This window comes from Arachis ipaensis, chromosome B2, assembly GCF_059453495.1.
Source record: "Arachis ipaensis isolate K30076 ecotype BB chromosome B2, ASM5945349v1, whole genome shotgun sequence".
NCBI lineage: Eukaryota > Viridiplantae > Streptophyta > Magnoliopsida > Fabales > Fabaceae > Arachis > Arachis ipaensis.
The window spans coordinates 102,349,631-102,354,235 of record NC_142437.1 but is presented as its reverse complement, the minus strand read 5'-3'; the positions used below and the strand labels follow the sequence as shown (position 1 = coordinate 102,354,235).

Sequence of the window (4,605 nt, the reverse complement as noted above, 5' to 3'; positions counted from 1 at the left end):
CTGCAATACTGCTGGTGGGGCATAGCCGGCAGCACCTATTCCGCCGCCTCAGCAGGGGGACCACGATGACGTCGCTGCCACTTCCAACGACGATTATCAGGATCTCTAGCTGTTAGGATTTTATGCCATTTTGTTCGTTTAGGGTACATTACTCTTCTGTGACATTTTATTTCATTCATGCCATTTATTTTAGCATACATTACTCTTCTACGACATTTTATTGCATTCATACAATTTATTTTTAATAAAATAATTTGTTGATTTCTACTGCTTTTAGATTTCTTATATCAATTTCATTAACAAGAGTTTTAATCCGAGATTAATCCAAAAAAAATAAAAATTAATAATGCTATCGGCGGATTTACCGTCAGATGACTCCAAGGTAAGTTTTAAAGTGAAATGGCGCCAAAGTTACCGTCAGATTAATCCGACGGTAACATCAACCCAATGCTCAATAATCCATTGATAACACCAACGGTAAATTCGCCGGTAATTAGCGTTGGACGGAAAAAATCTGCTGGAAAGGGTTTTCTAGCTCCGTTTATACCATCAACTATAAGACGACGGTAAAAATCGATTTCTGAACATTGTCTTGATAGCATTTTTGGCTCTTTGCATGCCTTCATGCACGTATCCCATAGAGGGTTTCTCATCAGCATCAACAATCCATAACAACTTAATAAGAGGACCAACAATTTTTACAGTAGTAACACAATTTTGCCAAAACTTACTATTCAAAACAATTGAACTAACAATCTTCCCATTAGCACTTTTGGCTAATTTATGAGAAGTGAAATATTTGTCCACCGTCAATACTTTGCAAATCTTCCTTGTGATCATATATGCTTTTCAAAGTAATGAAAACAGTGGCAAAACGTGTGGTTCTTGGTCAAACAATTTCTTTCCAACTTTTTTCTTTTTCTAAGCCAAGACAAGAAGATCATATGATTGTAAACAAACACAGCCACTTTTGAAGCACGGGAAGCAAGGTCAACTATGTGAGCAATATCTTTCAAAATAAGATTGATACGATGACCAGCACAAGGAGACCAAAAAATGTTTGGATATTTTTCATGAATGAGTTTTCCAGCAGATACATAATCAACAGCATTATCAGTGACCACATGCACAATGTTACTAGGCCCAACCCACTCAATAACATCAGCAAACAAATTAAACAAGGTATCGGCAGTTTTTATCACATCAGAAGCATCAACAGACTTAACAAATGACATACCAGCAGGACAATAAACTAGAAAGTTAATTAAAGTCCGTTGCCTTTGATCAGTCCAACCATCTACCATCAGCGTACAACCGGTGCTTTTCCATGAGCTCCTATACTTTTCAACAAGCAACTGACACTCTTTCTTAAGATCGGTCAGCAAATGAACTCTCATTTCATCATATGACGGTCCCTTGAAACTAGGTCCAATTGCAGCAATACCATCCAATGCAGGTTGAAAGTAAGGTGATTGAATTGCATTGAAAGGAATATGTGCATCAACGATCCATTTAGCAAGTCCCAACTTAGCCTTGTGCACAATTTCTTTACTAGCCAGAACACTTTCCAAAGTCGGTTGAGACCCTGGAGTAGTCCTTTCTTTAAAGTAACTTCCAATTTGTGTAGCAACTATAGCTCTTCTCTTTCCTTGGCCTCCCGTTGTTGTAGGAATAGTAGCTTGTACAGGGTTAGGCAATTTAGACTCTTGTGCTTGTGTTTCCACACCATAAGACTCCTTCTCAAATTTTCTTTTTTCCATCTTTTTTTTTTCCATCAGAAGCCTTTTGAATTGAAGTTCAACATCTTCAGTGACTTTGTTACATACTTTAATTTGTCCAAGAATTTTTGCAAGGTGATATTTCATTCTATATATACCCCCTCCATTATAAGTATTCAAACAAAAGTTACATGTATATTGCGCCTTGTGATTTTTGTCATACTTCACAATGAAATATTCCCAAGCTGGATCAAATTTTCCTTGAGAGGAACCTGTTTGAGATTCTTGGAAGGGATTATCTTGTGGTTGTTGATCACTTTGTGGTTGTTCCATCTAAATTACATAGAATATTTCACTAATTACAAATAGCACACAGCAAAATAAAAACTTAGCCATTACAACAATTATAGTAAAATTTAGAATGATAGCAATTCAGAATCCAGATGATTATATTAATTCATACAGCATTCAAAATCCAAAATTATATTCAGCAAAATTCAATATAGCATTCAAAATCCAGATTCCCAAAATTGTATCAATTTTACATATTATTCAAAATCCAGAATCCAAAATTGAACTTATATCAAATTTATATTCAGCAAAATTCAGAATTACAGAATGATTAATTTATATAATTAACAAAATAAAAAAAATTGAAAAGCAGAAGAAAAACTCTGCATCAAGCCACCAATTCATAAAATTAACAAAATAAAAAAATTAACTGAACTCAAATCGGTGGACTAAATTTCTCACTACAGCAACCATCAATTCATATAGTTAATGAACTAAATAAAAAAATTAATTGAAAAACCTAAGAACTCACTGTGGCAGAGAGCACAAAAGTCCAAGTCCTAGAGTTCACAGCGGCAAAACAGATGCCTGACAACGACGTTGACAGAAGCTGATGACCAGGACAACAAGCCAACGACCAGGACAACCAAACAACGCCGATGCTAGAAGCTTCAGAGTTCAGAGTTCAAAACGACGATGCCGCTATTAGCTGCTTCGATCTGCAACGGTGAGTTCCTTCTGCCCGCTGAAAGCAACTACAGTCCGACGTTGATTGTGGTAGTGACGATAGAGTTTGTTGGAGGAAGTTGGAAAAGGAAATTAGGGTTGAGGAGGTGTGGTGAGTGCTCTTCGAAATGGGTTAGGTGGGTCACTAGGTCACTCAGCTTCAGCTATGTAAGTTTTTTTTTTCGACGTCAAAACAACGCCGTTTTGGTAGATTTGGAAAATTGTAACTTTAAAAAACCCGGCCAGTTTGGCAGTTAACCCACGGTTCAACTAGTTTTTTTGTCAATTTTTTACAGGGCGGTTTTGGGATTGGATCAGACCAACCAAATGATCGATTTTCGATTAATCCGATTAAACCGACCGCTCCGGTTCAATTTTCAAAATCTTGTTGTTACTTCTAGGAAAGGAGAAAAAAGAATAAGAAGAAGAAACCAAGAATGGCAGCCTCAACTATTTTAGAGCACGCTAAAGAGATTACTTTATCTCAATCTAAACCACAGAATGATGGGCCTGTAAGTATAGGGTAGAAGAGTTATGACAATAAATTTGTTATTTCTTGTCTCATTAGGCTAAAAATATTATTTGTCTTATGTAGGCTACTCAATCAACACCACCACCTCTTGCTAGTCCAGTACCACTATCTTCTGTTGGGCTCAGAATGAAGCAACCCATTATGAGGCCTCTAGTACCACCATCACAAAATAATTTAGAGACACTTGTAGCAGCTACCTTAGGGACATATGCAAGTATGCTTACCTTCATGCCAACACCTGGTTTTAGGCCTCGAAGAAAGATTTGAGGATATTAGTTTATGAAGAGCATTGTCTACTAAAGCTACTTTTTTGTTAGTACTTATAACCTTATGAGCTGGTCCATATGTTAGAAAACCAATATATTAGAGTTATGTGTATCTTGATAATGCACAAACAATGACTTGATTTTGATTACGTAAATTAGGACATGTTATGACCTTTTTGGATTGTACTTAGAGTTACATTATGTGCTACTATCTTACTGCACATATTGTAATAACCCAATTTTCAATATGTCTATATTATACCGAAAACTGAGTGCTACCAACTTGTCTTCCTAATTATTATCTATTATTTAATAAATGTGAACTTGATTATAGTTAACACGTTGATTTACGGGTAAACTTTTGTTTGAAAATGTTAAATAATTAATTCAAAGATATATGCAATAGAATTATAAAAGGCTAGCAAATAAAGCAAGTATTATTAACAGTAACATGGTCAATTATATCAAATATGCACAGAGAACTAAGGATACAGTCAGACATCGTTAACCTCATACGGATCCAGTTAGAATCACTCCTAGGATAACTAGATAATATTTATATATGTATACATATGATATCCCAGGTCCTGGCCTGTCCAAAAAGCTCCTAAACTGGAACCTAGGCTAGCCTAATTCTCTCTATAAGCCTAGTCTCCTCTAAGGTCACAAAAGTGAGGGAAAGACACTCTAGGTCTTTTAGATGTGGCTACATAGGATGTCGTCAAAACAACAACAGCCATATGGTCCTTCTTTCTGGTAGGTTGTGAAGTATATACACACAAATGAGATCGGGGTCCTCGTAAGCGAAACTTCTAGTAAATCATGGAAAGGTTCTCCCGTCTCCATCTATAGGGTGGAAATAGGGGGTAAGAACTGGGGAGTCTTTAGTAGGGTCAGGGTAGCAGTTAAGTTTATTTTATTCTTTATTATACAGCAAACAACAATAGAACAGATACAACTTCAACAAACAAATAATAAAAAAGTAATCAACCAAAAGCAAATACACATTCACAGAAATATATAACATAGAAATATGCACAACCAAATATGATGCATGTCTATTCCTAGTGCA

The 4,605-nt window shown here is 36.0% G+C and overlaps 1 pseudogene; it reads right to left on the bottom strand.

The window, feature by feature from the left end:
* Nucleotides 1-549: 549 nt before the first annotated feature.
* On the bottom strand, nt 550-1,760 carry LOC148575051 (uncharacterized; annotated as a pseudogene).
* Nucleotides 1,761-4,605: the final 2,845 nt, after the last annotated feature.